Source organism: Triturus cristatus, chromosome 10, assembly GCF_964204655.1.
Source record: "Triturus cristatus chromosome 10, aTriCri1.1, whole genome shotgun sequence".
Lineage (NCBI taxonomy): Eukaryota > Metazoa > Chordata > Amphibia > Caudata > Salamandridae > Triturus > Triturus cristatus.
In genome coordinates, this window is record NC_140593.1 from 815,363,527 (window position 1) to 815,388,117 (window position 24,591).

A 24,591-nucleotide genomic window follows, 5' to 3' on the forward strand; every position below is an offset into this window, starting at 1 on the left:
TGTAAGGTCTCTGTGCGCTACATCCAAGGCTATGTGCGCCAGGAACCTGACCGTGCGTGTGCAGTGACAACTATGGCTTGTAGAGGGTGGAGTTATAGAGGGTGGAGAGCACGTGCAGTATAGAGAAGATGCCTGATGTGGACAACAATGTACATAGTAGAGATTGGATTTGTTGAGTGGAGATGGTGGATAAAAGGTTAGAAAGTGGAATTATATGGAGTATAGGCAAGGAAGTAGCCAGAAAATTAAAATACCTCCACTTCGAACCAAAACTATTATGACACCATGCAAGTGAAGCAAGTCATTGGACCCTCCCCAAAAGGGCTTGCTATTCTCTTGCATCCAAGCATCTATCCATTCTTCTATTTATTCTTCCATCCACACGTTGATAATCACCATTTCACCTTTACATTCCGTTGTGATTAACATGAATACTTTTACAAAGGTATACAATCTGCCGTGCAGCAGTGCCCTTTTAACAAAAGAAATACAGCAAGTTCAGGAGGCACTTGCTGCTGAATTTACCTGCCGCTGTGTGCACTTCACACACCCCACTGCGTGCTCTAGGCGAGATAGGAGCACGGGCGCGCATGCGCGCTCCTTACAGGGAACATTGGTTGTTGGTAGAGGGCAGATAGTGTGAGACAGAGGGGTTGCAAGGGGTAGTGTGTCATGGAGGGTAGTGTTTGAGGAAAGGTGGGTAACATTGTAGTGGTTGAGAAAATGTTTGTAGCATTGTGGTACATGGATAAGAATTTTATGTTAGAGAAAATTAGGGCTAGGGTGATGATAGTGGTAAATGGGAGAAGTAGTGTTGGATGGATTGTGAAGCAGTAGTTGGGTAGTGGTGTTGAGTATAATCTTAAAGGAAGTAAAACAACATGCCTTCCCTGCTGTTATTTCCTGTAGATTGTTAAACAATGTTAATTAGTCCATTTTTTCAAGTGAATAAAGCACATTCATTTAAAAATAATTACAAAAAAATAATATTTTACGTATTTAAAGGAGCATGCTGTTAAAAATCACATTTATTGTAGATGAATCACAGCATTCTAAGTTTCAAAATGTATGGAACAAATGTATTTAACAGAATCAATGAACACATTTGTGAAAGAAAAGTGAAGGGAAATAATGTCTGTCACCATGTGTGATCAAAGTGAGCAAATTGAAAATTATTAAAAATAAAAAATCAGAACCACTGATGTGCAGAAGTGTTTTTTTTAAATATATGTAGACCAGTCCATTGGTTTTTGGAACATGTAAGTTGATCATATATGCAGTTTCTTTTGACCCCGCTATAAATGTCCATCGGTCAAGGGAAGGGCCATTAAAGTGATTGTTAGGGTCAACCAGAGTCAGTGTTTTCTGTGGGTAACCGAATCGCATGAATGGATCAATTATTTACCAGTCCAATTTCTTGATCATCAGAAGTTGATGCTATTCAACCCCTTACATCTTGGGGGGTCTCCTCAGGATAAGTGCTGGTGGGCTGGGTTTGCTGAGTCAATCAGGATTCCTAATCGGCTTGCCTCATGTAAAGTGGTGTAGTACTTTTCAATTCATATATACAGAGTTTCCACTAAAAAAGGAATTTCCCGATCAGTTTAACCATGTGGGCTGTTGTGAGGAGTTACTACTGATGGCTTGTACCAGTATCTCCGGTGATATTTTGTGATTCAAATCAACAGGAGGCAAGTTCCCAATCTATCAAGGGCACGCTGCCGCTGTGGGTATTTACTGCATTGGTTCATCCTGTCGGTGAGATACCAGCATTTGACTCTCAGGTTAGCAGGTTGAGCAGTCAAAGGCTTCTCAGGTTGTTAGTGTATAGACAATATGTTAGAAATCAACTGTCAAGCAGACACAATAACTTGTCCAGTACAGTGCTATATTTATATAAGGTTTTGTAATCCTGTTTGCGATCTTCATTGAGGGCTGTTCTCTTTGGCACTCTCTTCTCACTCACAGTGTATTGTACTGTCTACAGTACTCAGTGTATAGCATAGTTATGGGCATGGATTAGACATAGGTGAAATTCACTAAAAAGTTCCCCAATGTCTAGCTGCACCAATCAGTTCAATTAGCTTCCACAAATTCAAGTTCACCGACAAAATCCTTACGTTTGTACAGGAGAATTCTTCTGTTCTGTCAATCTCTTATTCTGCTCATGTTTAGACTCCACTGTTACCTGCATTCTAGCTGGTGCCTTTCTGGCAGCGTGGTGGGAGGCACAGCTAGAGCTGTACCATGGGGAAGTCGCAGCAGCTACCTCAATCAGAACTTGACTGCTATGCAGAATCAGCATGGCAGGCTCACAAGGTGAGACTTGCCTTTGGGAGTAGATGTCTCCCAGGTTGGGTGCAGATAGGTGCTTGGATTGGGCAGACCCCCCCCCCCCTAGACTGGTTGTCAGCAGGCGGTTGTCTTCTGCCGTTATGACTTATAAGCTGATCTGGGCTTCTGCATCCGCTACAAGAAGAAATCCCTGATGTCTGTAGCGGAAGCACCAGCCTCTTGGGCCCATGTTAGACTGCCAACCCACACCACAATACTTTGCATTCCAATGTCTTGGTACAGTACAAAGCAAGAACAATTCAGGAGACTAGGAAATCCCTTCACAACACAGGTTGCTCTTGGCTTGACTTTATTTGTTTCTCATGCTAGGAGCACACTGTGCTTCTCCTCCTGGACAGTTTTACCTCTTCCAGGACCAGGCATACCTGTCTTAGCAGACAGACAGACTTCTAGGCTGTAGGCACACCGTCAACTCCTGCAGCGGAAAGTGGAGACTTGAGGTGTCCTCTCACCTCTGAGAGACTGGCAAATACACTCCTGGCCACACAGCAGTCTGAGTACTCTGCAGAGAACACCCTCTTTAATCAAGAAGAACTTGAAACTGGGACAAAGGAGAGTGGTTTGGGTCACACTGTTATACTAACTTCCCACACAGGGGTGAAGAGCCACTGTCTAAGGTTTCAGAATTGGTTTGGGGTGGTTCTCTTTCAGATGTGATTTTCTGGCTGCTGCCAAATAGCCTTTGTACAAGATGATGCCTCTTATTGAAGTCACCAATGATGCTGGCTCCTAGCGAGAGCATTCAAAACAAGAGTACAATAAAGTGTGAGATCTCTGTGCTTGGCTGCCATCAGCCTTCCTGGAAAACTAATCAGTGATGTACAAATATATGCAGTCAGTCCCACGCCACTCACAGCCTTTGGCAATGTGCAGCGTGATGTCGGCTGTAGTGCCTGGCCTGGTGCCATGACCACTACAGTCAGCCAACCCTACGTCGCACACAGCCTTTGGCCATGCGCAGTGTGGAGTTGGCCACAGGATCTGGGCTGTGGCTAGGACCTCCATCCAACCCCTGCAGGCAGCCAATCTTGTGCAGCTTAAAGGCCTTTGGGCGTGCGCAGCGAGATGTTGACCATAGGGACTAAGGCCTCCAACCAATTGGTGCAGTCCCGTCTCCAAAGCACTTAGGGTTTTGGGGACCCCCTACGGCCTTTTGCTTTTTAAAGGGGAGGGGTGCTCGCAGCCTCCCTCCCAGAGCCACTTCTTAACCAGAGGACCACATAACAAGGCCCCAGTGGGTGGGTCTCCCAATACCCTCCAGAGGCTCAGGGAGGTTGGCCACTCACACCCTCCCCAAAATAAATGTATTGTGGTGCCCCTTGGCCATGGCCCGCCCCGTGGAGGGTATTAATAGTCCTTGTTGATGTGATGGCAGCCAATCAGATCTCACCATGAGATCTGTCGGCCTGCGGATTCTCAGCGTTGTGAAATATACATTTTTCTGAGCCTTAATTGCTTACACACTACTGAACAGATTTATACCAACTCACAAAAAGCACTCTTCCTGGACCAAGATCTAGCTTTCTGCCAAATTCTGTGCAAATCCATTCAGCCGTTTGGGCTATAGCTGTGTCTAAAGTTCTTATGGATAAATGAATTGGAAAAATGTGTTTTGGCCCCTGCCCCTTTATCTCAGCCCCTGATTGACAGATGCCTCCTAAACTTTCCGTGCACAAACTAGGCAAAAAAGAGCACAATTTGGAAAGTTTCGTCAAACGGCATCATGATTATTATCAACACAAAAATGGCATTTCCTATGGAAACACAATCCTAACTACTATAACTATATGTGTGTAAATATATATATGGAAAATAGGTCCTAACTATAAGTATCTACTGGCGACCGCCAGTAGATAATATATTATTTACTGGCGGTCGCCAGTAGATAGTTATAGTTAGGACCTATTTCCCATAGGAAATTCGCAACATTCTATTCCCAATACGTCTGGCGCCGGTTGACGAATCTTCGCGAAATTTTCCAAACTTTTGGCCAGCTCCGCTCCGCTCCTACCCTGAAAGTTTTGTGGTGATTCGTCAATCGGGGGCCGAGAAAAAAGGAGTGTCCCAAAACGCGTTTTCCCCATGCAATTTCCCATAGGATCTGTTGTTGCAGCTACAGCCCGAACCGCTGAACGGAATTACACCAAATTTGGCAAAGAGGTAGTCCTCAGTTCAGACTCGTGCCTTTTGCATAAATGGTGTGAATCCGTTCAGTAGTTCCTGAGAAAATTAGAGTTAAAAGTACATATATATCTATGGCCGGGGAGGATCCGCGCACCCTACCCGCACCGTAAGCGCACCCTCCCCGAACTGAGCGCGCACCCTCCCAATCGCGCACTGTATGCTAATTGGCTGTCGAGTGTCTGTCTACATTCGAAACCAGGAACTGTTGGCGGCCATTTTCTGCCTCGGTAGAAGCGAGGCTGAAGAAGCAAGGGGAATAAGTGTGTAAAACATATAAAGGGGGCAGAGTGGAAATACTCTGACCCTCTAGAGGTGCTTGTACCAGAAGGACCCCCTAGGGCCCCCCTTTTTTTTTTAAACGGCGAAATGCGTGCAGGGTGCACGCATTCTATCGCGTTTGGTGCACGGATCCTCTCGCGTTGGGTGCGCGGATCCAAAAACATGGAAAAAAATATATAAAATAAAGTTTTGAACATATAGTTAAAAAAATATTTTGAAAAATATAAAAAAATATGTTTCAAAAACCCATTAAATTCAAATATTTTTTAATTTTTAAAAGAATTAATTGAAAAAATAAGTTTAAAAAATGGTGATAAAAAAGTATTTAAAAAAAACATAATTAATGAAATTGACACACTGAATTGGAAAAATATAGAAATCCAATCACAATCATTAAACATGATATCTTTAGAGATAAGTTATAGATAGGAATTAGCATTTAAAAAACCTTTGAAATTCACTGAAAAAAATCAAAGGTTTCAGGGGCGTTATAGTTAGGAATTGGCATTTAAAAAACCTTAGAAATTCACTGAAAAAAACATAGGTTTCAGGGGCGTTATAGTTAGCTGGACATTTTCCTCGTACAAAACCCTAGAAATTCCCCCGTTATAGTTAGTTCAGCTAACTATAACTCGCGCCCCCGCAATGCATTGCTGATGACGTCACATATTACATCACTCATGACATGGTGAGTGACATCACTGATGACATCATCCAGTGAGTATGTGTTTCTGTACAGTTTTAATATGTTTAATATATATAGGGAAAGGTCTGTTGAAGAATGAGTGGGTGTACAAGTGTGTGAATGGATGATTTTCTAGGTGCGTAACTCACTCTATAAGTGAGTCATTAAATGTATCTTACTGCAGACTAGTGACTAAACTGTGTGAATGTCTGTATGTGTCTGTGTGTTGGTGTATAAGTGGCTGCATGGTTTTGTGAATAGCTATATGAGTGTCTATATGAGTTATTGATAGGTTGTCTGAGTATCTGTATGGGTGCCTGAGTGTTTGTGTGGGTAGGGTGTGTGTGACTCTATGCATAGATGTGTGAGTGGGTGATTCTATGGGTGCATGGTTTTAAGAGTGCATCTGTGATAGACTGTATGGTTGGGTGAGTGTATGTATGGGTGTGTTAGGGATTGAATGTATATCTCAGTGGTACATGTGTGACTAACTGCATATGTGAAAGGCAGTATATATGTGTGTAACAGTATATAAGTGGGTATATGTGAGAGTGGCTGTATGGATGAGTGTGTGCTTGTATCAATGATTGTATAAGAGCATAAGAATGTGGTACTATTTTTATGAGTAAGTGAACTTGAGTGTGTATAACTGCATAGCTGAGTAAATGGGAGTGTGATTAATTATTTGCACGACTGACTAGGTGTGTCACTACCTCAATGGATGATTGGCAGTGTGTGAGTGTCTATATAGGTGTGTAAATGCACATGATATTCTTGTACGGAGTGACTGTAAGTATGAGTGACTGTACAGGTGAGTGAGTGGAGGTGTATGTAGACATAAGAGAATCTATGGTTTTCAAAATGGCCGTGTGAAATTTTGAGTCGGTGTATCAAAGGTTATATTAGGGTGTGAGAAGATGCACTAATTTATCACATGGATGATGTCATCAGTGATGTCTTCAGTGATGTCATTTAGGATGTCATCAGTGATGTGATCAGTGATGCCACTGACCATGTCATTACTGATGTAATATGTGACGTCATCAGCAATGCATTGCGGGGGCGCGAGTTATAGTTAGCTGAACTAACTATAACGGGGGAATTTCTAGGGTTTTGTACGAGGAAAATGTCCAGCTAACTATAACACCCCTAAAACCTATGTTTTTTTCAGTGAATTTCTAAGGTTTTTTAAATACCAATTCCTAACTATAACGCCCCTGAAACCTTTGATTTTTTCAGTGAATTTCAAAGGTTTTTTAAATGCTAATTCCTATCTATAACTTATCTCTAAAGATATCATGTTTAATGATTGTGATTGGATTTCTATATTTTTCCAATTCAGTGTGTCAATTTCATTAATTATGTTTTTTTTAAATACTTTTTTATCACCATTTTTTAAACTTATTTTTTCAATTAATTCTTTTAAAAATTAAAAAATATTTGAATTTAATGGGTTTTTGAAACATATTTTTTTCCATGTTTTTGGATCCGCGCACCCAACGCGAGAGGATCCGTGCACCAAACGCGATAGAATGCGTGCCCCTGCGCGCATTTCGCCGTTTAAAAAAAAAAAAGGGGGGCCCCAGGGGGTCCTTCTGGTACAAGCACCTCTAGAGGGTCAGAGTATTTCCACTCTGCCCCCTTTATATGTTTTACACACTTATTCCCCTTGCTTCTTCAGCCTCGCTTCTACCGAGGCAGAAAATGGCCGCCAACAGTTCCTGGTTTCGAATGTAGACAGACACTCGACAGCCAATTAGCATACAGCGTGCGATTGGGAGGGTGCGCGCTCAGTTCGGGGAGGGTGCACTTACGGTGCGGGTAGGGTGCGCGGATCCTCCCCGGCCACAGATATATATGTACTTTTAACTCTAATTTTCTCAGGAACTACTGAACGGATTCACACCATTTATGCAAAAGGCACGAGTCTGAACTGAGGACTACCTCTTTGCCAAATTTGGTGTAATTCCGTTCAGCGGTTCGGGCTGTAGCTGCAACAACAGATCCTATGGGAAATTGCATGGGAAACCGCGTTTTGGGACACTCCTTTTTTCTCGGCCCCGATTGACGAATCACCACAAAACTTTCAGGGTAGGAGCGGAGCGGAGTGTGTCCAAAAGTTTGGAAAATTTCGCGAAGATTCGTCAACCGGCGCCAGACGTATTGGGAATAGAATGTTGCGGATTTCCTATGGGAAATAGGTCCTAACTATAACTATCTACTGGCGACCGCCAGTAAATAATATATTATCTACTGGTGGTCGCCAGTAGATAGTTATAGTTAGGACCTATTTTCCATATATATATTTACACACATATAGTTATAGTAGTTAGGATTGTGTTTCCATAGGAAATGCCATTTTTGTGTTGATAATAATCATGATGCCGTTTGACGAAACTTTCCAAATTGTGCTCTTTTTTGCCTAGTTTGTGCACGGAAAGTTTAGGAGGCATCTGTCAATCAGGGGCTGAGATAAAGGGGCAGGGGCCAAAACACATTTTTCCAATTCATTTCTCCATAAGAACTTTAGACACAGCTATAGCCCAAACGGCTAAATGGATTTGCACAGAATTTGGCAGAAAGCTAGATCTTGGTCCAGGAAGAGTGCTTTTTGTGAGTTGGTATAAATCTGTTCAGTAGTGTGTAAGCAATTAAGGCTCAGAAAAATGTATATTTCACAACGCTGAGAATCCACGGGCCGACAGATCTCATGGTGAGATCTGATTGGCTGCCATCACATCAACAAGGACTATTAATACCCTCCACGGGGCGGGCCATGGCTAAGGGGCACCACAATACATTTATTTTGGGGAGGGCGTGAGTGGCCAACCTCCCTGAGCCTCTGGAGGGTATTGGGAGACCCACCCACTGGGGCCTTGTTATGTGGTCCTCTGGTTAAGAAGTGGCTCTGGGAGGGAGGCTGCGAGCACCCCTCCCCTTTAAAAAGCAAAAGGCCGTAGGGGGTCCCCAAAACCCTAAGTGCTTTGGAGACGGGACTGCACCAATTGGTTGGAGGCCTTAGTCCCTATGGTCAACATCTCGCTGCGCACGCCCAAAGGCCTTTACGCTGCACAAGATTGGCTGCCTGCAGGGGTTGGATGGAGGTCCTAGCCACAGCCCAGGTCCTGTGGACAACTCCACACTGCGCATGGCCAAAGGCTGTGTGCGACGTAGGGTTGGCTGACTGTAGTGGTCATGGCACCAGGCCAGGCACTACAGCCGACATCACGCTGCACATTGCCAAAGTCTGTGAGTGGCGTGGGACTGACTGCATATATTTGTACATCACTGATTAGTTTTCCAGGAAGGCTGATGGCAGCCAATCACAGAGATCTCACACTTTATTGTACTCTTGTTTTGAATGCTCTCGCTAGGAGCCAGCATCATTGGTGACTTCAATAAGAGGCATCATCTTGTACAAAGGCTATTTGGCAGCAGCCAGAAAATCACATCTGACGGGAGTGCAGCACAACAATCCATAGAACGCAATAGGGAGGGGATAGGACCATGCACATGGACAACAGAGAACAGATGGGAAAGAGGCAATGGTAGCTAGCTGACCATAATGGACAGACAGGAGAGAAAGCTGCAGCATAACAGACCATAAAGGGCAGGAGGGACGGATCAGGGGCATTACAATGGAACAGACAAGCCATAGGAGGCAATAGGGGGTCTGCACATGGAAACAGAGGGCTGGGTGCAAGGTGGTAGGGCAGGAGCAGCAAGATGACCATGGAGGTCAGGCAGGATGGGCACTAGAAACAAGACACACCATGGAGAGGAACAATGAGTCTATGGTGGCATACACACAGACCATGGAGGGAAGGTGGGAGGGGGTCAGGGGCAGCTAGCTGACCACACAGGGAAGGTGGGAGGGGCCATGGCAGCACAGAAGACCATGCGTGGCAAGCGGGAGGGTTAGTGGCAGCACAATGGCTATGATGGGCAAGAAGGAGGGTGCAGGGGCATGCACAAAGGACCATGGAGGATAGAAGGGAGGGTCAGGACCTGGGCACAGACAAGAGAGTTCAGGGGAAGGGGCCTCACAACAGAAAGCGCGTGGCAGGCAGGAGGAGCAGTTGCAGCACAACAGATCAGAGAGGGCAGAAGGGTGTGGCAGTAAAATGGACCATGGAGGACAGGAGGAAGGGGATAGGGGCATGGCATGTGGACAGGCAGGGTGGAGGTGGCAGGGACAGGTTACAGTCATCTGACAATGCTAGGCAGGTGGGAGGGGAGTGGCAGCTCAACAGAACACTCAGAGTAGATAGGAGTGGCACGTCCATGGAACATAGTGGGCAAAAAGGATGGAGAAGGGGCATGAACAAAGACATCGGAGGGCAGGGTGAAGGAGAATAGGGGCAGCAAGCTAAGCACAGAGGCTAAGCAGGAGGTCCATGATGGGCCATAGAATTGGGCAATAGAGGGCAGGAGGAGTGGACTGGTACATCATGCTAAATGGAGGGCAGTGGCAACACATCAGACCATGCATGGCAGGAGGGAGGAGGCTAGTCCATGGATTCAGACACCAGAGGATAAGGAGGAGGTGGATGTGGCAGCAGGCTAACTGTTCAGAGAAGGTGGATATTAGGAACATTATTGTTTTTAAAATGTGTGTCTGTGCGAACTACTTAAAATATGAACAAGTATGCAGCATAATCTCAATTTTATTCAGGAAGAAGAGGACGTTTGTGACTGTGACTCCGGGCTCACTTGGCAGAAACACCCCCTGACCCTCCACCCCCCATCGCAAAATGTAATGCCCGTGAAAAGGGTAGGTGGACCCAGTGTTATATAGAACATAGTCCTGAGAGCACGATTGAAAATGAAAACTAGATGTAGTATATGGTATAAACTATGCACCAAAAAGTGTGATATAAGATGACCCGGGGCGTGAAATATAATATGCAATACATTGTGCGCAGTGACAGATTCATTGGAGAGCGCGAGATAGCACAGGCACTAGCGCGTGCTATGCGATATGCGCCTTGGAGTGTAATATGCACAGGGCAGTGTTGTGTAACCTAACTAGTCTCTAAAGTTGTAATATAAAATATGTGCTGGGGAGTGTAACGTTGCATATGCACTGTGACAAAGATATGGATCCCAGATTGTAATATGTATGGCATAGCGCTGTGCGTTATAACATACACATCGAGGAAGGCACGTTAGATGGGGCAATATAACCCGTGCAAAGGCAAGTGTGGCATGACATATTCACGGGGTGGTGTTACAGTGCACATGAGCTAGAGAGTGTCATAGCATACGCACTAGCTGGTGGAACACAACACAGAGGTGTGTGGCACTCGGCGGGCACTGGTGGGTGTAACACAGCATTGGGCTCAGCCAGGAGCACACTGTGACTGTCAAGTGAGGTTTGTCTCCTTTCCAGAGAGTAAAATAAAAAGTATTACACATCCGGCGGTGGATGTGTGTTTTATTAACCGTGAGGGGGGTTTCTATAGTTTGGTCGAATTTTTGTCGAATCCCCTTTGAATGGCTTGGTGTGCGTGTGTATTAAATGTGCCCGTCAATAGCTACCCATGTTTGTATAAATAAACGACAAGGGTGTCTACTTGGAGAGTACCCACCAGCGGGGGCGCCGGGATTAGGCATGGTAGGGCATCAGACATGTCAGAGCTTCACTAGCGGTGTAAATACATTCCACGTGGATTCAGTGTATGCATAGTCGCCTTTTAATGAATATCACGCAAATCGTCATGGTGATAGGTACATACGGTTTGTCCAGCATGTCCTAGGTGTTTCTATAAATATATATATTTTTAAAATAATAAAAAACAAAGGCCGGCCCCTGGGGATGGGGTCCCTGGGGCCATAAGTGGCCTGAGGAGGGGGGCAACGCAGCCCCCTTCCAAATTTATTTTTTTCAACAACAAAAAATTAGGGTGCAGGCCCTGGGGGATGGGTCCTCAGGGCCAATAAATTAGAAAAAGAAGGGGGGCCACACAGCCCTCCTTCTTATAAAAATAAAATAAATAAAAGACCGGCATCGCGCCGGAGGCCACTTTCCCTCCTTGCAGCACTCTGCAAACGCGCCCCCTGGCCAGTTGTAAGTTGGGGAATTAATTCCCCTTCAATACTGAGGGTCCCTGAGGGCCAACTAGTCCAACAGGTATCTCCAGTATGCGCCAGGGAGCTGCGTTGCAGACAGGTGTTCTGAGGCCACGCCCCTTTTTACACCTCTATGCAACGCAGCTCTGTGGCGCTTACTGGAGGTACCTAGTGGGCTAGTTTGACTCTAGGGACCCTTAGGATTCAAGGAGACTTAATCTCTCAACTTAAAACGGCCACAGGGCGTTTTTACACAGCGGGGAAGGGAGGGGACGGGGCCTGAGGTGACGTGTGCAAACACGCCCTCTGGCGCGTTTTAAGTTGGGGAAATAATTCCCTTTCAATCCTGAGGGACCCTTGGGGCCAACTAGCCCACCAGGTGCTTCCAGTAAGCGCCACTGCTCTGCGTTGCAGACAGGTGGTGCAGGCCGTGCCCCTTTTTGCACCTCTCTGCAATAGCGCTTACTGGACATACCTAGTGGGCTATTTTGCCCCTAGGGACCCTCAGGATTCAAGGGGACTTAATCTCCCAACTTAAAACGGCCACAGGGCGTGATTACACAGTGGGGAAGGGAGGGGACGGGGCCTGAGGTGACGTGTGCAAACACGCCCTATGGCGCGTTTTAAGTTGGGGAAATAATTCCCCTTCAATCCTGAGGGCCCCTGGGGGCTAACTAGCCCACCAGGTGCTTCCAGTGAGCGCCACTGAGCTGCGTTGCAGAGAGGTGGTCCAGGCCGTGCCACTTTTTACACTTCTCTGCAACGCAGCTCTGTGGCGCTTACTGGAGGTACCTAGTGGGCTAGTTGGACCCTAGGGACCCTCAGGATTCAAATGAACTTAATCTCCCAACTAAAAACAGCCATAGGGCGTGCTTACACCGTGGTGAAGGGAGGGGACGGGGCCTAAGTTAACGTGTGCAAACACGCCCTGTGGTGCGTTTTAAATTGGGGAAATAATTCCCCTTCAATCCCGAGGGACCCTGGGGGCCAACTAGCCCACCAGGTGCTTCCAGTAAGCGCCACTGCGCTACATTGCAGAGAGGTGGTCTAGGCTGTGCCCCTTTTTTACATCTGTCTGCAACGCAGCTCTGTGGTGCTTACTGGTGGTACCTAGTGGTCTAGTTGGACCCTAGGGACCCTCAGGATTCAAGGGGACTTAATTTCCCAACTTAAAACGGCCACACGGCGTGTTTACACAGTGGGGAAGGGAGGGGACGGGGCCTGAGATTACGTGTGCAAACACGCCCTGTGGCGCATTTTAAGAGGTCGTTTTAATCCCCTGCCCTATTATATACTAGGGGCTTACAGAGGAGGTCATGCTAATCACAGGGGGACCCCAACGCATAGTGTTCCCTAGTGTATGTAGGTGTTTTCACTGTATTCTGAGTGTCTTTTAACATAGCACTGGCTCTAGGACTGGTTAGTCAGACTCAGTTACCACTAGTATCCGTCTGAAAAAGTTGAGGGTACAGGATGATTTTGCAACAAGGCTTATTTCTGCTCTTCTGTTTGTTCTTTCTGCACGTTATCTTTCATCCTGCACTTTTCTTCGTGTTTGAGGACTTCTGTTGCTTCTTTCTGCATTTCTTTTTTTTCTTTCTGTGCATTTATTCTTCTTTCTTCACATGTCCTATCTCTGTAGGTATAGTTAGAAATTGGCATTTAAAAAACCTTTGGAATTCACTGAAAAAAACATAGGTTTCAGGTACGTTATAGTTAGGAATTAACATTTAAAAAACCTTAAAAATTCACTGAAAAACCATAAGTTTCAGGGGCGTTAAAGTTAGCTGGACTTTTCACTCGTACAAAACCATTGAAATTCCCCCGTTATAGTTAGTTCAGCTAACTATAACTCGCGCGCCCGCAATGCACTGCTGATGACGTCACATATTACATCACTCATGACATGGTCAGTGACATCACTCATGACATCACTGATGACATCTCAAATGACATCACTGATGACATCACTGATGACATCATCCTTGTGATATAGTGGCAGACCTCCTCTCCCCCTAATATAACATTTGATACACACATTCAAAAATAGAAACTAAAATTTTCAAAACAATGGACATACTAATACCAGTTACAACAACCTATTTAGTAATTCTAAGATCCACATCCACATCCACACATTCACCAACAGTCCTATACAGTCACTCATACATGTACTCACTCATCATATGTACTCATGCACCTATACATCCTGTTACACAATGCCACTCATCCATAGAGTTACTCACACGCATAGTCACTCATGCTAATAAAGAATCAAACATCCATTTACTTGCATATACAGTTATACACACACCACCGCACTTACTTCTACGGAAACTTACACATACTTAGTCTTTTAAACAATCACTTATAGAAACACATACTTATTCATAGAGGGACTCTTTCAATCTCTCACTCTCACATATACTCACTTATATACACCAATAGTCACATATACTAGTTTAAAACATATGTAGTTACTCATAAATACACTATTGAGACAGTCATTCACTCACTAACACACCCATGCACACACTCATCCACCCATACAGTCCTGCACACATGCTGTCTTCAACACATACAAATAATGCGTCACTCATTCATGCACCTATGCACTACGTAATACCCCCCACTGAACCATACAGACACTCAGACACTCATACTGATACTCAAAAAACCAACTAATAACCTATATAGACACTCATGTAGCTACTCACCAACCCATGCAGCCACTTATACACAAAGTGAGAGACTGATACAGATATTTACATATTTAAACATTACTCACTAAGCCATGTATTCACTAAGATACACTTAATCAGTCAGTTATACAATGAATTTTTCAAAAACAAATCATCCATTTAGACACTTATATACCCATTTAGTCTTCCATCGACCTTGAGATATACATATATGAAACATATGTAATTTTCAGAAAAACACACATTCACTGGATGATGTCATCAGTGATGTCATGAGTGATGTCATGAGTGATGTCACTGACCATGTCATGAGTGATGTAATATGTGACGTCATCAGCAGTGCATTTCGGGCGCGCGAGTTATAGTTAGCTGAGCTAACTATAACGGAGGAATTTCAATGGTTTTGTACGAGTGAAAAGTCCAGCTAACTATAACGCCCCTGAAACCTATGGTTTTTTCAGTGAATATATATGTATATATATTTTTTACGCCTTAATGAATAGGGATTTGACTTCCAGTACAAGGCTATTCCCACCCTGATGCCAATCCCCATGCATACTCTGTCTCTGCCTGGGATTGCTGAATCCAGTCTCCTCAGTGATATGACTCCCGCAGGTAAAAAGTATTTTTTTGATTTACAGCTCCAAGTGGTGTCTGCTCTCATTAAGCACATACATGCATTGTGATGCACGCGTTCACATTCATTATCATGCATGCGTATGCCTCCTGAATGGCGCAGTGTCACTAGTGTCATTCTATGCATGTAACATCTTGGCTCTTTTATTCTTTTTTCAGTCACTGCACAGGAATGGAAAAAAACATTTAGCGTTTTAGTGATGTACAGCTTTGAAAGAAGCATCAGCAAAGCCAATAGTTCACAATGGTAAAGCCTAGTGGCTTTGCTAGTGCTTTTTCTGCTCTGGCACTTCTTTTCCTATCAATTTGTTGTCTTGTCATCATCTACCACAGAGTATGTACTTCCTTGAAATGTGTATGAAATATTCAGTGTGGGGCTGGCCTATAGGGCATTCAGGCAGTGCCTGAAGGGCTGGTCTGACAGATCAGTATATGGGCTAGTTTGTTTTGTGTGTTGTGGGCCTGTTTTATGGCCCATGAGCTATTTTTTAATGTATAGTTCTCTGATATTGCGACAAACATTGCCTCTAGCAAGCACAAATGCATGCAGTCTCCCATGCCATGTAAAACACCTATACAGCATGCCATTACAAGTTGAGAACTGCCCAATTTGCAAATGTGGGACACTTTTTCAGCTATCTGATTGACTAATGGGGGCCAGTTTTATTTTTGTGCCCAGGCCTATGGCCGAGTCCGATCCTGGAAATATTCCATTGTGTTGTTATGATGACGCACAGTATAACTGGTCAGAAAAATTGAACCACAGTTCCTGAGACTTATGTTCAAACGCTGATTGTTCCTATGTGTGAAACCTCTATTAAAGGTATTTGAGTGTTGCTCCTGAGCACAGCGATGCAGGAGCTCGTTCTGTGGATAATATTATCAGCTTCCTATTCATTGCTTTGCTTGAGTCACTTTATTTCTGCCTGCTCTCCCTGTCTTTCCAGGAGGGCACCGCCGCCTTGCCTGCTATCTCCGCGTCCCTCGCTCCGGGGCAGCTGCTCCAGCGTGTGGATGACTGACTCAACTGGTTCTCCGGCTAGGGAAGCTCATCAGCTCTGCGCGTGGCTGCCCTGATGTGATGTGACAGAGTCATACTCCCGCCTCACCCCTCCCTGGGCATCTACCTCGATGCAGAGTGCTTAACGTAGTGGTGGGTGAAGGCAATGGGTGTTGGAATTTATAGATTAGAGAAGGCCTAATATAGAGAGAGAGGGAGGGAGAGCTGAGTCGCCAAGGTTAAGTCTTTCTGGGTAACTTGCCATTGGTGAATTTCAGAAAGTTTTGTCCCCTGGAGGAGAGCAGCAGTGAGGTGCATGTCTATGCATTGAGGGGAGTCTTTTCTAAGTGGCCCGAGACTGCTCTTTGACACTGACTTTGTGCAATTTAACTTCCGTCATTCCTGTACATATACTCTTTGAATGGCTTCATCCTTCTCAACAGACATAAAAGCTCCTCCTACATACACCCACCCACTCTGTTGAACCACTGCTTATAGGTCTATGCAGGAGCCCCATGTTCTATAATTTTGTAGTAAGATCAAGGGGCACAAATATCCTCCATTCATTTTAAGCAGAGATCTATTGTGGTCTGATTGTCCACATTGCACTTTAATAATGGAGAAACACGTAGGTTTGTCTGTCTGCCTTTCTCCCTTCTGAAGAGATATAGATAGGGCCGATTTCTCATGTTTCACTTTTCGATTAGCGATTCAATGATGACGTGCTATCCACCTTTCACCCTTCTGATAGTGATGCTATTAAGACTTATTGTCCGCCTTTCACTCTTCTGATTGAAATACAAGTGGACACAATTGTCTGTTCCTCTCTCTCCTCCATCCAATGCCTACCTTCTTCATGCCATAACATTCCAAGTACTCAGTGAAACAATGGAATGCGATGACATGAAAGAATATGCACAACACAACTTATCACCCTCCTTAACAATAACAAAAAAACCACATTACATAGTTTACATAGCATTAGATACCCCAAAAAACAAAAACATAAACATAGCATTAAATCTATCTGCTCTCTAAATAATAAACACAGGAAAGTACACAATGAATAACACAACCAAATAATATACCAAAACTGTTTACAGTTTGTAAGACAACTCTTTAATAACTCATTAAATCAAAATCAACACAGTATGAAATAAAATGTAAATCATCCTTCCCTTTGTGGGGAGTGCACACCAAGGGTCCCTTCTCTAGTTGAACGCACTGAATTATCACTGATGCCTCATAAACTTGAGCAAGAGGTACTGCCTATACCATTCCTCCAATTCCAGATACACTGCATCCATACTCCTTCCCATTTTCAATACTCACATCCATCAACCAGGAACTGCGTACTCTGCTATCCAGTGCATTACTCCCAGCTTCCCTAGTACCAGCAACCTTCTAAAATGTAGCAAGTTTGTTAAATGCCAAACTTTACCATCACTCAATTTTACTGAGTTGTTAAACAGCTTCAACACTTTAAAAGGACCCAATAATTAGCTACAACCCTTTTCCTTTCTCCTTGAGTCCTTTACTTTGACAAAATCACCAATACTCAACCTCACCTCCCCCACACAATGTTTTTAATCATAATACTCTTCATAATGAAACCTAGAATTGTCTCTGTTTCTTTTGACATCTTCCATTGACACACTATATTGTCTCTCCCACTTCATCCAAGCAATGTTGTCACTGGTGAAAAGATCTCTCCCTTTTAGAACTTTGAACGTTGAAAACACAGGGACATACGGTAATCCCAAACCAGTTTTTTTTATTTCCAGTTCCTAGATCTTACCATTTTTAACAGCCAGTTAAATATTATCCATCAATATTCTATTAAAGCTCTCCACAGCACCATAGCCAGAACGATGATATATCGACGTGTGCTTCCACAAAATGTTATTCCAGGCTAATGTGCAATAGCTTTGAAACTATTTGAGACCATTATCACCTGAGAGATTTAGGAATACCTTCCCTCTGGAACACTACATCAAGAAACTGTACCAGAACATCCACATTCGCATTCTCCACCACACATATGTGAGACCACTTTGAAAACCTGTCATACAGTACAATGATGTACTGGCTAACAGTGCTGATCCTGAATGGGACCTAAAATTTCAATCGCTAAGGCTTTCCACGGCCCATCCGGACAAGGCATGGAATTCAAAGGGGGTCTAAAAGTATTAAGGCCCTTGTCTGCATTAATGCATTTAATGCACTTCCTTACACATCTTACCATTCCAATATCAATCCCTGGCCAGCAATATTGAGATTTCACCTTTCTCTTGAACTCAATAATCCCCAAATGCCCTTCATGATGAATTTCCAATGGTTTGTCTCTGAGTGCTGAAAGTAGCAATACTCTAAACCCCCTCAACAGGAAACCATCATCTCCCACTGACAACTCACCTTTGAGTTCCCAGAATGGTTTAATTACTGCATTGAGCATTCTCTTCTGAGGCCATCCTTTCCTCATGTGTTCTTTAACTTCACATAAAACGGTACCATTACTGTATCCTTCCACCCATTCTTCCATTGAACTGCTATCAGTTACACTCCATCCAAAACAGCAACACACAAATCACACCATTGGCCCTCTTCCATCTCTGCCTCTTGTAAAGATGCTCTACTCAGGTAATCTGCCACTTTATTTCTCACACCTGGAAAATATTTGAACTTTGTAATTATAATCTAATAACTTCCAAGAAAGCCTAGCTAGACGAGGAGTAGCCCTTCCAACCCAGAAGTAGTTAATATTTCTGTTAAGGGCTATTGATCTGTTCTAATAAAAAAATCTGACTCCCACACACATTGGCTAGAATTTTCAATTCTCCATACTCACACCAACAGTTCTCTTTCAAAAGTATACAATTTCTCTTCAACATGAGAAAGTGAACACAAAGCACACAAAATTATGATCCCTTCAACACCCCTCCCCTAATTGTGAAAGTACCACTCGCAAACCTTTCCCACTGTCATTTGTGATGACAATTGTTTTGGCTAGTGAATTTCTTCTTTGATCCATTCAAAAGAACTTTAAAGTGTTCCAGTTAATTCAAACTTACTAGAGTTCTTTAACAACTGTCTCAATTCAAATGTTTTCATGACAGAACCCTTAACACATTTTGCATAATATTCTGCCAGACCCACGAGTGATCTGGCATCATCCTTGGAGCTTAGAGCTGGTGTATTCCTGAAGACTTCCACCAAGTCCTTTTTTAGGTAGAACTCCCCTTTCAGAAATCTCATGACCCAGATAGCTGATATAATTCACTGCAAATGTAATTTTCTTTTACTTCTGCAGCAGGACCCCGAGTGATCTGGCATCATCCTTGGAGCTTAGAGCTGGTGTATTCCTGAAGACTTCCACCAAGTCCTTTTTTAGGTATAACTCCCCTTTCAGAAATCTCATGACCCAGATAGCTGATATAATTCACTGCAAATGTAATTTTCTTTTACTTCTGCAGCAAGACCCTTCTCACTAAACACTGACAACACTTTGAAATGTTATTAAAGGTTTATAGTGCGCGTGTATGCAGAGGAAGTGAACAGTGGTTAAAAGTTGGGCGCGAACAGCTATGTTTTGAGCTCCTTTCCGAACAGTTGTCTGTTGGTTTGGCTTCTCAGAGTAAATGGCAGAGTGTTCCAAAGTATAGGGGCCAGAAGAAGGAAGTTTCTGCCGCCCCATTTTACAGTCTTCACCCTGGGAACAACCAGCAAAGAGGCAGTTGGTGACCTGAGATTGCGTTGTGGGAAGTGCCATCTAATACGATTACTGAAATAGGCTGGTTCGGCCCCATAAAGGGTCTTGTGAAAATTGCACCAGGACTTGAATTGGAACCTCGCCTGGACCGGCAGCCAATGCAGATCACGAATCCCTTGGGACACAGTACTAAATTTGGGCATTTTAAGTAGTAATCGTGCTGCCGCATTTTGAAGTGATTGAAGCTTACATATGGTCCTCTTGTTTGCACCCAAATAAAGGGCGTTGCAGTAATCAATCTTTTACAACACCAGGGCCACAATTACTGTTTTCCTTAGATCCATCAGCATAAAAGGTAAGATTTTCTCAAGATCTTCAAGGTGTAATAACAGGACGATGTGATAAGATTGACCTGGTCTGTTAAGGACAATTGTTCGTCTAGAGTGACACCTAGACTTTTTACCTTCCTTACAGGGGATTGGCAGGATCCGGCCACTTCTGGCCCCCAAGCTGTGTTCCAGAAGATTGTGTTTATACCGAATAGTAGTACCACCGTTTTTTTGGTATTCAACTTTAAACAGTTGTCTCGCACCCATCTGATGAAGTGAACCGTACAGTTGTTGAATTTTATTGCCACGTCATCTGGCTTTGATGTTAAAGATACAACTATTTGCATGACTTCCGCATAACAGATAGCAATAAAGCTATGAGAGCGGATGAGTTTAGCCAGTAGGGTGACGTAAACATTAATCAGGGTTGGGGATAGTGAAGGTCCCTGGAGTACTCCGCATGGCAGGGTGTAAGGATGCGATTTATGTCCTCCCATCGCTACGGTTTGTTCTCTATGCGCTAAAAATTATCTTAGTATTTTGGAGGCTCCTCCTGTGATCCCCATTTCAGATAAGCGGCGGATGAGCAGCTGATGGTTTACCGTATCGAATGCGGGTGAGAGGTCTAGCAAGATTAGTATTACCTTCCCTCCTCCATCTAGCTGGGTGCGGATCTCCTCGTGGCTGCAACGAGGGCGGATTCTGTACTGTGTAGAAGCCGAAATCCAAGGTTGTGCAGGGTCCATTTTGTCGTTAGATTCAAAGAAATGTAACAAGTCTTCGTTAAGGGCTTTGTCAAAATATTTAGAAGGAAATGGCAGACAAGAAATCGGCCGGTAATTTTTGACCTCGATAGGGTCTTGAGAGGGTGTTTTCAAGATGGGCTGTACTAAAGAGTTTTTCCAGATGTTTGGAAAAGATCCTGCATCCAGAAGTTTATTTAGAAGAGGTGCAAGATGACCTGCAATGGTACTAGGAACCATATGAAGAACCATAGATGGACAGGGGTCCAGTGGGGATCCAGACTTGGTAGACAGTATAAGCCTCTCCACTCGTTCGTGCGTGAGGTGATTACATTTTTCTAGGCGAGCCTGCATAGTTACCTCACCATGATCTAGACCACCCTTCATGTCTGGGCTGTCCCCAGCTTGATGACTAGAGAACTTGTCGTATAGACACTTCTTTTTAAGTTCTTTCAGCTCAGGCGTATACCAAAGTGTTGATGGTTGCTTCCTGCGGTTACATATATGCTTTTCAGGGGCGAGCTTACTAACTGCTGAATCAATCCAGCCCTCAAAGTTGCAGGCTGCAGAGTCAGGATCAGTATTTAGACAGGGAGTTAGAGGGCATAAGGCCGAATCTAATTCTGTAGCATTTATTTTTCGCCATGGGCGAGTTGTAGCTGTACTATTGATGTAAGGTGCTTTGAAGGTCTCTCCTGGAATAGTTAACTAAAAAAATACATCACTGTGATCTGTCCAAGCCACAGGCAGGGCTCTGCTGAAAGTGATCCATGCCTAATTGGTGAAAGCACCATCAAGAGTATAATTCCCTGTGGGAGTTGGCTCAGTAACAACTTTGTTTAAGTCAAAGCTCTTTAGACAGTCCATTAGATTGATGGTATCTCTAGATTCGGTAGATTCCAAATGGAAATTAAAGTCACCCAATAAAATGAAATTGGGATACTCCATGCAAGACTTTCTTTACCCCTTAGTCATGTTCTAAATGGTCCTTCCCCATAATAAGGATATAATTTTGAAAATAATGATTCCATCGATCTTCTTAAACAATTGATACATTAATCGCTGGAATACTGCAGCAGCAGAGGCCACACCAAATGGCATGAGTCTGAACTGGAAACAGCCATAAGGTGTAATGAAGGCTGTCAAATGTCTACTTTTGGTATGAAGTACTACCTGGTGCTATGCTGAGGCCAGGCCAAGTGATGTAAACCATTTAGCATCTTTAGTTAACGCCAACATCTTGTTGATTTTAGGTAGAGGAAACTTGTCAACCATGATATTCTGATTGAGATCACGTAAATAAATGCAAAGTCTAACTTTGCCGTTGTCACGTTGTGCTACAATCAAAGAAGCTAACCATTCGCTAGCCTCAACACATTCAATAACACATTCCTTAGCTAATCTGTCCAATTTGTCTTTAACATCATTCCCACTGCAAAAAGGTATACTTCTGACCTTGTGGGTAATGGGCATATGATTCTCTTTCTTTACATTGTTTATGTTGGAAAACTTGTAGCTCCCCCACCTTACCAGGAAAGACACTGGGAAATTCCTCATACATCTGTTGCAAAAACTATTCGTCTTCATTTAACAACAACATTTCCACTTGTTCCAGGCTATTAGGGTTCAATATAATGCCTAATTTCTTCTGATCTGACCACCCCAAATCAGATCGCCCCTTCTCAACAACGTAAAGCTTTACCTCTGATTCACTTGTTCTAAATTCAAATTTGACAACTGTAGGAAAATAGGATCTGCTTATATGGTTACCCCTACTTTTTGCCTGATGCTAAGTGGACTAGTCTGATTGGGTTCCTGCTAATCAGGACCCCAGTCTATCTGCTTTCTTCCTACACTGTTATGTTCAGTACTTGGGTACATTCCAGATTGGATACTGGGGTACCCTTATAATTCCCTATTATTTGGCACTAAGGTACCCAGGGCATAGGTACTCCAGAGGTTTCCCATGGGCTGAAGCAGATATTATGCCACCCATGAGAGATCATTCAAAATAGATCTACAGGCCTGCCATTGCAGCCTGTGTAAGTTGGTGCTAGCACCACTTACTGAAGATATAGGTTTCCTATATCTAGGGTCACTGCACTTAAAACCTATATGTCACCCCTATAGCAGCCCTTTCCAATCCTGAAGGCAGGGTGCTTGGTTCTAAGTGACCGGGTGCCCCTGCATGAGCAGGACACTCCTGCAGCCTATGCAGTCCATTCTCCCGGGTTGTCAGTGGAGCAGCCATATACTGTATAGAGGGGCACCGTGTAATTATGCGATGACCATCTCGAAAACGGCTGCAACGAATCCTATAATGTTTGGTATCAAACATGTTGGAATCATACCCCTACATCGTAAATGGTGTGGGAGGTATGATTCCACGCAGTGGAAGAGCCCTCCATCAGGCTCTCAGTGTTCCCGGTACCAGCCTTCTTGACCTGGACAGCACAAAATGGTTGCTGCTCCCCAGAGACACGATTCTGCCCTCCTGCTACTGAGCCAAGCTTGAGCAGGGGAAGGCTAAACAATAGGCATCCTGTCACAGGGACGTGTGAACACCTCCCAGACTGGAATTAGTGTATTGGGATGGGGTGGGTGCGCTTGCCAGCGCCACTCAGTCTACATGAGGGGCACATGTGGTGTCCCTGTGCTTAGTCCAGTTTAAGCCAGTCCTGGGAGATGTTGGTTCGTGCTCTGGCGCCAAACCGGACAAAGGGCATGGTAGTAACCTCCCCCCTGCCCAGACCCTCCCCCGGGAGGGTCTCCTGAATCCTCCCAACCCTTTTCCTAGGGTACCTAAGTGCTTACCTGGGTGTAGGTCCCTAGATGAGTCGTGGGATTAGATTCAGATCAGACACCACTGCTCTTCTATTGCCTGGGCACTCTGGACTTCGCTGGACTTCGTTTGGGTCTGACTTTGTCTCACTTTCAGTCTGCTGCATCATCTGTGCCTGTGCATCATACAGGAACCTTCCAAGGCCTGTGAAGCATTAAAGACACTTGAAGAAATCTCCCTTGGAGTGAAGGAGTCACTCCCTAGCATTCGCAGGCACCTCAACTAAGTTGACCGGTCTGCTGATCCTGAGCTCCTCTGGACTCCAAAGGCTCTGCAACACAGGTGGTGGTTTTCCACAGCTCCTGAGGCCTGCCCTGCCCTCTCACCAAGTTTGAGGCCAGTATCCCTAGTGGGGGTTGCAATAACTGAACCACTGTGCACCGAGTCAATTTGCAGTTGCAAAGGCTTGTTGACTTCTTTCCTAGAAGATCTTCGGGCTCCAAGTAGCCCCAACCTTGAGCAACTCCAGTGACCAGAGTCTTCAGCCACACCGCATCGTGTGAATCGTGGCCTGCATCTTTTGGTGAGATGCTTGAGGTTCTCTTGCGACTCCTGTGCCTCTGGCCTGTGGGTCCACTTGAGGGTTTCTTTTGGGCTCCCCTGATTGCTCGGGCCTGCCCTGACTCCCCTGCTTGTGGTGAGTCCCCTGGACCTTGCTGGTCCCGACGTTGCTCCTTCACTTCCTGCATTGGTTGCATTTGCCAAAGCTTGTTGGTGCTCCTGCCGGACACCGACCCTTCAGCACTCGACATCCTTCATGGGACAGCTCGTACACAGCTCCTGGTCCTCCTCAGCATCAACTAGTCCTCATAGCTGCAGAGACAAGGTCTTCGTCATCCATCCTGTAACACCCGACATCGGAGGTCATTCGTCTTCCAAGTTTCCTGGTCACCACTGATGGACATAGACTCTCTCCCCTCTGCTTGCAGGTACCTCTCATCTAGAATCCATCCTTTGATTCCACCGGACACTTTCTCCTTCCTCATCAGCGGCACTTTCCTGAAGTCCTCCATTGGGTTCGACACCGGTTTCCGACACCACTTCACATGCTTGCA